Consider the following 13,355-nt stretch of genomic DNA (forward strand, 5'->3'; position numbering starts at 1 on the left):
GAAATTGTAGACCTGTTCCTACATTGCATGTAAGTTAGATCTCTACTTCATCAAGGTGCTCACTCCCCTGGGCTGCTGACAACCGCCTCGCACACTGTCATTTGGCTGTAGAAGAAGTATCATTTCTTTTTGCATTCTACCTGGAAGGGTGATCAGCTTCATGTGGGGATACTGAGAAAAGCTCCTTAGTCATGTTTACTTCTGAGTTGGCAATTTTGGCAAGTATGAGATACATACTAAGTGGCTCAGGTTTATTTTGGTCAGTCTGGGAATATGTTAAGCTGGAATTCTCTGCAGACCCTGACTCTCAAGTGGTTTTTATAGGTCAGCTTGTGTGAGATGGAGTCAATGCAACTGAGCTTGTGTTTGATTCATGTCCTCGGAATCCAAAAGTCAGTAGAACACACAAATAATCTAACAGGAAGGAAAAGGACAGCCAACAGATACTTTTGTTACAAAGGAAAAAGAACTTACTGCACAAAAAATATTTAAATGCAAAGGCATAACTATATTTAGAGCTCAGTGGAAATTCAAGTTTGAAAAAACAATATTTCATGGAAATATGATAGATAGGATGAGTTGAGAAGTAGTCTTGCTACAGTAAAACAATTATTTGAGAAAAAGTAAATAATAGCAATCAGAAACCCAGAATGGCCCATGTTTCTTGAATTCCTGAGAAACACAGTGTTGTGGGGAAAGATGCCATTTAGATTAAAAGACTCTGGAAAGATATAACAATCTATCCTAGTGAGTAAATTGTAATAGGGTCTTGATTAATAAAGTATGCCTTTGGGGGACAATTGTAAAATATGAATATGAACTCATTTTTGATAATGACAGAATTTTCACATTTCTTTCTTGTGGTAAAAGTGTCATAGTTAAATTGACAGGCATCCTGCCCTCCAACTCCTTAAGGTGGGTGACTGAAACTTCCAACCCTCTCTTTGCTCTAAATATGGGTGTGTCTTGCAAAGGAATATAAGAGCTCATCCAAGGCTCTGGGCTGTGTCAGCGACCATATTCCCCAATCCTGGGAAAACTAAATGAGTGAAGGTGGCTCTGTAGCATATCACCCCAATTTGATGAATGAAGGCAATGGCAGCAGCCCCAGCCTGATCCATAGTCAGTAAGTGCCCTATTCCTTTCTTCTTCCTCTATCAGAGCAAAACACGTATTCATTAGCCATTGTCTTTAAAGTCACTCACATTGGTGGAGAGGGCTGGATTCATGGGCTTAGAAGGAATGAGAAGAGGGCATTGCTGAATTTTCAACCTATTTTTCAAAAATTGACATATTTTTCCTAAGTACAAGAAAAGAGGAAAAAATACCGAACTACTATCAATTCGACTACTTGTAACTAAATTAAAAGTGATAACATTCCCTAGGGGAGGGTCACGCTCATGGGAGAGCCAGAAGACAGAAAGGGGAACAGGTAAACATTGTCCCCTCTAGGAAAGGGTCCTTTGTGTCATTTTTCTACCAAAATTTCAGAAATGACAAAAACCAAAAATCAAAGACAAAAAATAAACAAACCTCCCCCCTAAAAACCACAAGACGGACTCAATGATTTAATAAGAAAAAACGACATTCCCTTAAGAAGGCAAGGTCTTTTTCCAGTGGTACCTCTCAGCACTGTGTTGCCAGGAGGACTGAATGACTTGAGCATGAGAGAAAACTCTTGGCTTTCAGCTTCAAGGGGATTTAAGTTCTCAAGCAGATGGGATTTTGATCACATCAGCAGGTTGATGTGGGAAGCCTTGGGGTCTTTCCAGGGTTGGTCTGATTTTGTAACTCACCAATTTATGACCTTTACCATCCTTTGTACAGCTTTAGCTCAACAATGGGTATAAAGTGGAAAAGGAAATGGACTGGAAGTTGGTAAACTGGATTTTAATTTCTGCTATACCTCTTCTTAGCTATGTGTCTATGCTGCCCCTCGTTTTTTAAGAGAGACAGCCTATCAATGCCCTTTCCAGCCCAGGAAGGTGATTTGCAAACACTGGCAGTTACTGAAACCACTTCCCCCCATCTATGTTTTTCTACCTTTAGCTTTATTAATACTTCATTCCTATTTTCCACTAGCCCCAAGATCTTTGCTGTGAGCTAAACCCTTGAACTCTCTTCCTGGTATCTGTTTGATGTGATTTCCCATTAGGGTTAAGTGATCTATAATGACACTTAGCTCTAACACTCTATAATACATGACATAAAACAAAAAGTGCTTGGCAAAGCATTAAACATTAACATTCTGAGTTACAGATCCAGGAAGTATTCAACTGGGTCATGATTTGTCTAGTACCATCAGACTATACCACAAATGACCCTACACTTATTTGCTCAGTTAAGCAGATTTAGTAGTCCACCAGAAGTCTTTAAGCAGTATTTGGATCACCATGCCTTTTGTTTCCAGATGTGACTCCTGTGGCCCCAGAGCCAGATTTCAGTGGATGTGCACCTGTGGATCTGCGCTGCTGGCTTTGTGAGCACAAGGCCTGAGGCACACCTGGGATGATTGCCTGCATTCCCATGGTTGAGGCTGGACCAAGGGCAATGCCATCAACAGTACTTTGTGAGGCCACACAAAGGGTGACAGGTGACACCACAGACCACACTTCCTGGTGGACAGCTCCTGCAGAGGAATACTAAGTGGCTCCTCTCCCAGCAGGAGTGCTCCAGTCCTGCCTACCTCACACCAAAGCTTGGAAATGGATATGGGGGTTTCTACTCCAACAACTGGGGAGCAGACCATGCCCCAACAGGGCTGTGACAACCACAGAGCAAAGAGGAGACCCTGCTCAATGTCAAGTGCAGGCTCTGGTCACCACAACCACAATCACACCCCCTATCTGGGCGATCTGCCCAGCACACACTGAGGAAAGATATGGAGGCATCCATATAAAAAAACAGCCCTTGCACCAAAAATATGAGACTCATACAGGCTACACAGGGATGCTCCCACTTAAAGTTAGCCCTTCAAGACCACAGGAGATAACTGCTTCTCTTAAATTCAGAGAGTCAGAGAAATATAAGTAAAATGAAGAAGGAGAGGAACCACTCCCAATTAAATGAACAAGAGAAGTCCCCTGAAAGAACAAACAGTGAAACAGACTTTTCCATTCTACTAGATCCTGAGTTCACATAGGAGGTAATAAAAACACTAAAGGAATTAAGAAAAACAGTCAGTATAAAGGGAGACCACTGTAAAAAGGAACTAGAAACTAGAAAGTCAAACCACTTAAAATTAGAAAACTCACTTGCCAAGACCAAGCTGAGCTAAAGGCAATAGATAACAAACTAAATAATGCAGAAGAATGAATGAGTGACCTGGAAAATAGAATAATGGAAATCACCCAATCAGAACAGCAGACAAAAAGACAAATGAAAAAAAAAAAAAAAAAATGAAAGCAGTATATGAGACCTATGATATACTATAAAGCATGCCAATCTACGCATAATAGGGATCCCAAAAGGAGAAGAATGAGAAAAGGGGATTGAAAATATATTTGAAGAAATTATGGATGAAAAATTCCCAAACCTAGAAAAAGAAACAGATATCCAGGTACAGGATGCACAGAGGGTCCTAAACAATATGAACATAATAGATCTACATCAAAACATATTATACTTAAAATGACAAAATTTAAAGATAAAGAGAGGATTCTAAAGGCAGCAGAGAAATATAAATAATTAATTATAAGGGAACCCACATAAGGCTATTAACTGATTTCTCTACAAATTCGTTGTAGGCCAGAAGAAAGTGGCAAGATATACTTAAAATCCAGAAAGGGAAAACCTGCAACCTACGATACTCTACCCAGAAAGCTAATTTTTCAGTATAGGAGAGATAAAGGATTTCTCAGAAGAGCAAAACCTAAAATAATACAGCAATACTCAACTAAATATTCCTAAAAGAAATATTGAGAGGTCTTTCTTTATAGAAAAGAAGTAAGAATCTAGGGGAAAGAGAATATCAAAATTGTGAAGTAAATCACTTAAATAAGGCAGTACACAGATTTTTAAAAAATAAGAAAAAAATTTGTGAAGACAATGATAACGACAATGAAATGCAAAAGGATAAACATGAAGATGTAAAAGAGGACATCAAAATCATAAAATGTTGGGAGGTGGGATAAGAAAATGTAGATTTTTTAAAGAAGGTGTTTGAGTCTATATGACTACAAGTCTAAAGCAAGTAGACATAGTAATTGGTTAATACACTTGAAAAACAGGGTAACCACAAATCAAAAACATACAATAGATTCACAAAAACAAAAAAAAAGAAGAGAACACAAGTATAATACAAAAGAAAAGCATTAAACCACAAAATGAAAAACAAAAAGAAAAAGAAAGGAACGAAGAAGAAATACAAAATCAACTGGAAAACAAGGTTTAAAATAGCAATAAAATCATACCTAACAATAATTAACTTAAAAGTCAATGGACTAAATGCTCCAATCAAAAGGCATAGAGTGGCAGATTGGCCAATAAAACAAGAACCTACAATATGCTGCCTACAAGAAAACCACTTTAGGGCAAATGATACATATAGATTGAAACTGAAGTGGTGGAAAAAATTTCATGCAAATGGAAATGACAAGAAAGCAGGGGTAGCAATACTCCTAACAGACAAAATAGACTTTAAAACAAAGACCATAAAGAAAGACAAAGAAGAACACTCTATAATGATAAAGGGTTCAGTACAAGAAGAGGATATTACATTTGTTAACATATATGCACCCAATATAGGAGCACCTAAGTACATAAAATAACTACTAACAGATGTAAAGGGAGAAATTGATGGGAATAACATGATAGTAGAAGAATTTAACACCCTACTCACATTGATAGACAGATCTTCCAGACGGAAAATCAATAAGAAAACAGAGATCCTAAATGACAAAAATAGAACAGTTAGACTTATTTTATCAGGATATTAAATCCAAAACCACCCAGTATACACATTCTTTTCAGGTGCACATGGAACATTCTCGAGGATAGACCACACACTAGGAAACAAAACAATCGTCAACAAATTTAAGAGGATAGAAATTATTTCAAGCCTCTTTTCTGATCACAACAGCATGAAACTAGAAATCAACCAAATAAAGAGAAATGAGAAAAAATGATTACATGGAGACTAAACAACATGCTACTAGGAAACAAATGGCTCAACTATGATGTCAAAGAGGAAATTTAAAAATAGCTTGAGACAAATGACAATGAAAACACAATCATACAAATCTATGGGATGCAGAAAAAGCAGTTCTTAGAGGGAGGTTCCTAGTGCTACAGGCTTTCTTCAAAAAACAAGAAAAATCTCAAATAAACAACCTACGCAACCATCTAAAAGAATTAGAAAAAGAAGATCAAAAAAAGCCTAAAGTCAGCAGAAGGAAGAAAATAATAAGATTAGAGATGAAATAAATAAAATGGAGACTAAAAAAAAAAAAATGGAAAAAATCAGTAAAACCAAGAGCTGGTTCTTTGCAAGGGTAAACAAAATTAACAAATCTTGGCCCAGTCTCACCATGAAGAAAAGAGAGAGGATCTAAATTAACAAAAATAAGAGACAAAAGAGGAGAAATAACAACCTACACCTTACAAATTAAAAAAAAAGAGAGAATCGCCCACCCTGATACCAAAACCAGACAAAGACACTACCAAAAAGGGAAATTACAAGCCAATATCTTTCATGAATATACATGCAAAACTTCTCAACAAAATATTAGCAAACCAAATCCAAGAACACATAAAAAAGATCATATACCATGATCAAGTTGAATTCATCCCAGGGTCACAAAGATGTTTCAACATAGGCAAATCAATCAATGTGATACACAACATCAAGAAAAGAGGGGCCAAATAACACATGATCACTTCAATAGATGCAGAAAAAGCATGTGATAAAATTCAGCATCCCTATAGAATCTAAAATAAATTAAAAAAAAAAAAAAACATGTTTCTGAAGAATCTAGGGTCAGGACAGGAATAAAGATGCAGACATAGAGAATGGACTTGAGGACATGGGGAGGGGGAAGGGTAAGCTGGGATGAAGTGAGAGAGTGGCATTGACATATATGCACTACCAAATGTAAAATAGATAGCTAGTGGGAAGCAGCCGCATAGCACAGGGAGATCAGCTCCGTGCTTTGTGACCACCTAGAGGGGTGAGATAGGGAAGGTGGGAGGGAGACGCAAGGGGGGGGTATATGTATACGTATAGCTGATTCACTTTGTTATACAGTAGAAACTAACACAACATTGTAAAGCAGTTATATTCCAATAAAGATGTTAAAAAACATATTCAGCATTCATTCATGATAAAAACTCTAAACAAAATGTGTATAGAGGGAGCACATCTCAACATAATAAAAGCTATTTATGATATACCCACAGCCAACATAATACTCAATGATGAGAAGTGGAAAGCTTTCCTTCTAAAATCTGGAAGAAGACAAGGATGACCACTCTTACCACTTCTATTCAACATAGTATTGGAAGTACTAGCAACAGCAATTAGACAAGAAAAATAAATAAAAGTTATCCAGATCGGAAGGGAAAAGGTAAAATTGTCATTAAATGCAGATGACATGATACTCTATATAGAAAACACAAAAGACTCCAGTCAAAAACTATTAGAACTGATAAATGAATTCGGCAAGGTAGCAGCATATGTGATTAGCATACAGAACTGTGTTTCATTTCTTTACACTAACAATGAAATATCAGAAAGAATAAGAAAAGAAACAATTCCTTGTAATACGCATCAAAAAAATATTTAGGAATAAATGTGACCAAGGAGGTGAAAGATTTGTAGGCTGAGAACTATAAAACATTGATAAAGGAAACTGAAGATGACTCAGAGTGGAAAGATAGTCCATGCTCATGGATTGGAAGAATTAATATTGTTAAAATGGCCCTACTACCCAAAGCAATCTACAGATTTAATGGGATACCTTTAAAATTACCTATGACACTTTCCACAGAACTAGAACACATAACCTTAAAATTTGTATGGAACCACGAAATAACCAGAATTGCCAAAGCAATACTGAGGAAAAAGAACAAAGCTGGAGGCATAACCCTCCAGACTTCAGACAATCCTACAAATCTATAGCAATCAAAACAGTGTAGTACTGGCACAAAAATAGACATATAGATCAAAGGAACAGACTAGAGATCCCAGAAATAAACCCACACACCTACGGTCAATTAATCTTCAACAAAGGAGGCAAGAATATACAATGGAGAAAAGACAGTCTCTTCAGCAAGTGGTGCTGGGAAAGCTGGACAGCCTCATGTAAATCAATGAAGTTAAAACACGCCCTCAAACCATACACAAAAATAAACTCAAAATGGCTTAAAGCCTTAAATATAAGATATGACACCAGAAAATTGCTAGAAGAGAACTTAGGAAAAACATTCTCTGACATGAATCTTAGCAATGTTTTCTTTGGTCAGTCTCACAAGGCAAGAAAAATAAAAGCAAAAGTAAACAAATTGGACCTAATCAAACTTATAATCTTTTGCACAACAAAGGATACCATCAAAAAAAAAATGAAAAAGCAACCTATGAACTAGGAGGAAACATTTGCAAATGATGCGACCCACAAGGGCTTAATTTTCAAAATATATGAACAGCACAGTCAACTGAATAACAAAAAAACAAACAGCCCAATAAAAAATGGGCAGAAGACATACATAGACATTTCTCCAAAGAACACATTCAGATGGCCAATAGGCACGTGAAAAGATGATCACCATCGCTAACTATTAGAGAAATGCAAATCAAAACTACAATGAAGTAGCGCCTCACACTGGTCAGGATGGCTGTCATTAAAGAGTCTACAAATAATAAATGCCGGAGAGGGTGTGGAGAAAAGGGAACCCTCCTACACTGTTGGTGGGAATATAAATTGGTGCAGCCACTATGGAGAACAACATAGAGGTCCTTAAAAAACTAAAAATAGAGCTACCATATGATCTAGCAATCCTACTCTTGGACATCGATCTGGAAAAGATAAAACTCTAATCTGAAAAGATACATGCACACCAATGTTCATAGCAGCACTATTTACAATAACCAAGACATGGAAGCAACCTAAGTGTCCATCAAGAAATGAATGAATAAGGAAGGTGTTATATATATATATATATATATATATACATATATATGTATACACACATAAATATACATACACACACACACACACACACATGCACAACGGAATATTAATCATCCATAAAAAAGAATGAAATATTGCCATTTGTAACAACATGGATAGATCAAGAGATTATCATACCAAGTGAAGTAGGCAGAGAAAGACACATATCATTTATATGTGAAATCTAAAAAAAAATACAAATAAATTTATTTACAAAACAGAAACAGATTCACAGACACAGAAAACACACTTTTGGTTACCAAAGGGGAGGGGGGGTGGGATAAATTAGGAGTATGGGATTAATAGATATACACCACTATATATAAGAATAGATGTTGTCAAGGCAATCAACATTGTCTACTGTACCTATGGTCATACTTAAGTTCCCGAGATACTGATCACAGAGGATCATTTCCTAAATTCATAGTCTTTATGGTTGACCAGTTTGTGTCCTGAACCATGTCATAAATTTTCTTCCCCTGGTAAACTCTCATGAAGCTTTCTGTCTAGAAGTCTAGAACAGAGGTACGAAAGCTGTTTCTATCCTTCCTCCCCCTGGTTCCATTCTACCCCACTGAACCCTCCATAATTTAGTGCCTTTCAAGCTGACCAGAGCTCTTCTTCTCCTGAAACACTTGATAAAAAAGTCTCCCCCTCCTAATAATTGTTAGCTCTTATTTTCTCTCTCTAGAAACTATTCCACCTCAGTTTGGGTGTAATAAGGTGGGGGTTCTCCAATTTGTGTGTGATCCCCCAATGCATGAAATTTGTATGAGAAACTTTGTATCATATCCAATTCCTGAGTTCCCCACAATTTCCTCTTCCACAGTTCATACTCTACTGGGTCACTAGTAGCTCAAAGGGGCCTTGACTGAGATAGGGCACAGGCTTCTTTTAGTTTGGCTTATTTGCATATAAGTTTAGGCTATTCGCATATAAGATGCTGACATACATTGCTACTCACTCAAGCAAAAGGGGATGTTTTTAGAAGGATATGGGCTTATCTCAATGCACCCAACTTTAGGGCACAGCCAAGTCTCACGAAGGCCTAGAGAAAGGAAGAAAAATGTCAGAAAGTGAAGTTATGCTCTCCTTCATTTTCTTTCTTTATTTCACTGGGTTTGGGTCATTCTCTTTGATCCAGTCAGTTTCCTTGCCTTTCAGATACATGCAGCATGATCAAACATGGTTAACACATTAGAGTTCTTCCAAACCTTCACTGCAGGGACTCAAAAGATTAACTATATTCTTGGTGAACAAATTCATTTTCAGGATAATATCTGATTCATCTAGCTAGGCCTGGTTATTCACACCAGGCCAATCAACTGGGGCAAGGAATTTGAGTCACTTGGTGTTATTATGGGAACTGCACTGACCACTTAAGTAGGACCTGTGGATGAGACCTAGTTCTTAGAGAAGGGAGCCAGAAAGGCATCCCAACAGAAGTTTACTGCAGCAAACAAGACTTAATTGTCTCAGCCTCTTGTTTTGACCTTGGCTTGTTTTCAGACCTAGATTCCTTCCTTGCATGTTGCCCCACACACCACATCTGCTTCTGACCTTGGACTGTCCTCCAGACTTGCAGGAGTTGTCCAGCTGGCTGTTGTATTCACTGCTCTTATGGTATGTATTCAGTCCTCCTCTGCGTCAAGAATGATGTATTTAACCTGTCCTGATTTGGATATCTGCCAGTCACTGGGAGGCAAAGAAGAGAACAAAACCTTTTCTCCAGTTGGATCAGTACACCCCCACAGGTTCCTGGGTCTCTGGTGGTGCCTCTATCATTGATTTTACCTTCCATCCAGAGTTCAGGAGACAAAAGAATTTAATAGCAATCGCAGACACAGAGAACATCTGGATAAGAGACCTGTAAACCAAGTGACTCTAGTATCCTAATATCCCTGAATGTACCTTAGTGATTCACCCCTTTTACTTTTAACAACGTTCTTCTCTCTCCACCTCCAAACCTCCTACCAATATTAGGTAGTTAGTCAGACATTAGCAGCAAGGAGGTGACAGTGGCAAGAAAGACAAGAAGTCATCGAGTCGCACCCAACCATCCGAGGACTCTCCCCTGACCCCGCCCAGAACGGGCAAAACTAGGGTAGTGTGGTGGGCAGCTTATCCTGATACAGAGGGGCACAGTAACACAAGGGAACTTCTCTGGGTTGAGCATGCCCAGACCAGACAGGTGTATGACCTATAGTAAACCCAAACTCATTATACCATCATTATAATAAAATCTCCATGTGGTCTTGCCCCCCCGCCCCAACCCCGTGGGCATTTCTTAGCAATTTAAGGCTGAGAGCATGCGCAGCAGTAAACTTGTTACATGGATCAGGACCTTCAGTCAAATAATGCCTCCCTGCAGAATGCTCCTTAAAGGCGCCCTTAAACCTGTACAGGAATGCTGCTTTCAATTCGCAGAAACTGCCCGCTCTCTCCCTTTGAGAGTGTAAGTTTGCTTAGATAAGCTTTGCTTTGGGCTTTCTTCACTTCGCTGAAACAGGCTGCTCTCAGAAACAGCCCGCTCTCGCTCTCTCTCTTTCCCTCACTCCCTCTTTTACAGTGTACCTATGCTTAAATAAACTCTGCTATGTGCTTAAGCTTAAAGTGGTAGTTGGCGATTCTTTGCTCACTACGGTGGGACTGAGATTGCTGGTCGGGGTCTTCTGTCGACCTCCTCCGTTGAAGCTATTTTGTTACAACGCACGTCAACCCGGTGACACCACCAAACCATATTTGTGTACTCTTCCCAAGTAGTTTTTAGAGTGCCCCTCGGGGGGACCATTGCACCCCAGCTGCATAGGTCTGTGCTACAATTTATGAGCATATTTGGCACTTGGATTTATTTATGGATTTCTACTTCATGTCTAAAGCAGAATTCCCCCGAATCTCATTCCTTCAAACACTCTTTCAAGAGCTAGTCCTAGAGTTGTTTCATTTTGCTGTCTGCAAATATTTTGGAAATACTTTTTTCGTGGTTAAGTTCAGGAAACACTGTTATGCAAAGTTAAGCAAGTTTCTTTACTGCAGGGCTATTCTCAGACTCTGTGTGCAAATGCACAAAAATGAAGGAAAGTAATAGGGTTTGCAGTTCAACAGGCATTTGGTCATAGGTTTTTGTGGGTATGTTTGTGTATTCCTACTTGGGAGAAATACCTGTTAATAGATCACTACGTTACTTCAGTTTTATTAATAGTTGAAAGCACCACTTGTCAAATCATGGCTTGCAACTTACTGGTGTCTGAAATTATTAAATCAATTTAGTGGGCAATAACTAACATATTCTTTGCAAACACAAGGAGAATAGAATAGAAAATTCCACAGTCTATTACATAAAGCGGGTAAACAGTGTTTTGTGAAATTTTAATTTTGGTTTTCAGCATACGTATGATTTAAAAGTGTTGAAATATAAAATATATTTCTTATTGTAAATAGCAGCCAAAATTTTGAATATCGCCAGTCTTCCTCTAAGGTGTGGTCTGGTATTTCAGCCAGGCGTCTCTCCCATAAGATTTTGGTCCACTGATTTGCTGCCTTTTCTTATTTTATCAATACCTGGCAGAGCAGAGCTACTGGTCTCATGGCAAAGGGGGATGATAGTGAGTTATTTTCTCTTGTAATCTATCTCCTGAAGCCCAGTGTGGGATTTAATGCACAGAAAACTAATTTCTCGGCTTGCCACCATCATCCAGTACGAAGTTTTAAAGTGGGAATTAGGCACTTGAAAGTATAGAACCCATTTGATTATAAATAAAAGCGAACTGTATGTTTTCGTATATATCTGGTTAAATACAACTGGGAAAAAAGGAAGACAAGGAATGACGATGACCTCCTGTGTCCCTGCTCTCTGAGCACTCATTCTTCTGCACCCGATCACGTGGCAGAGCCGTCTGACTGCCCGGCTGTCCTCAAACCCTCTGACTCCGAGTGGGGTCCTATAGGTGTAGTGTTGAAAGCCTCCCAGGCATTCTGATGTGTGCCGCTGGTGCCGTAGAAGAGCCAGTGCCCTGGACCCTAGCTCTGGCTTTTGGAGTTTGGGTCTCAGTACCCTCATGTGAGTGAGATTCTCTCTTAGCCCTGGGAGAATGCATTTGGTTGATGACCTTACCTGGATAGACCGCTGTGTTGAGAGCTTTATCACACTGCCCCAGAGTACGTAAAGTCATAAACACAGGGTGCATAGATAACGTTTTTACCCCAGCAGTTTTGCGGTTCTTCTAGGTAACACGAAGGAACTCTGTTGTTGCTGGTATGGCTTTGGGAGTCGGGTGGGAAGGATAAACTGATAAGTTTGGTTCCTGTGTACATACTGGAAGAACCCTTTCATAATAAACTAGAGGCTCTACAACAACAACAACATCAAAAACAACAAAAACGAAAACAAAACAAGACAAACAAACAAAAACCCACTATTCTAAAGAATAGGCTTTTAGGTAACTATGGGAGGATTAAACAAACTACCACTTGGGGGTGAGTTGGCTGAGCACACGGTTTAGTGCTGGGGAAAACTCGAAGCAGGAGCAAGCTGCTTCTAAATACAGAGTGGATTAGAAAAAGGCATCAGGAGAAAAAATAAAGTTTAATCTACTCCTGCATCCTCTAAGATTAAATGACTGCCACAGTTGCACATCGCAGGGGACAGAGGAAACACATCTTGCAAATGAAAATGCAGGGTTGTAATAACACAAGGGTCAGAATTGGGTAGCTGAGCTGTGTCCCTAAGCAAGTAGAGAGGCAGGCTTGTGTGATGCAGAATGCTGTATACACAGGAGTGAGTCAGAGAGAGACCTGGGATTCGAGGGCTCCTGATCCTTCAGAAACGATGACTGATGTGAATACTCAGGGAGCCATTTGTCTTTTTCCCCTCTTGGCTACTCAGAATGAGAGTGCTTCCTTTGTGTCGAGGGACACCCCTTGGTGTGGGTCATGGTGAGAGGCAGGGTCACAGCTCCCAGTACAGAAGAAAAGGTGACAGATATCCTCCACCTTCCAGTTCTCTGGAGGCTAGGATATCCTTCATTGTGATGGAGGCATGACAATGGGACACCCAGCCAGGTAGTGGCACAAAGAGGAAGAAGCAATTAGAGATCATTCCCAGTGGGTATGGAGCTGGGGGCCCCGCAGTGCTGGCAGTGAGGGTTCAATGGCTGTGGCTCACACGGAGCTTCATCATCAACTTGCTCT

This window comes from Balaenoptera ricei, chromosome 13 (assembly GCF_028023285.1).
Source record: "Balaenoptera ricei isolate mBalRic1 chromosome 13, mBalRic1.hap2, whole genome shotgun sequence".
NCBI lineage: Eukaryota > Metazoa > Chordata > Mammalia > Artiodactyla > Balaenopteridae > Balaenoptera > Balaenoptera ricei.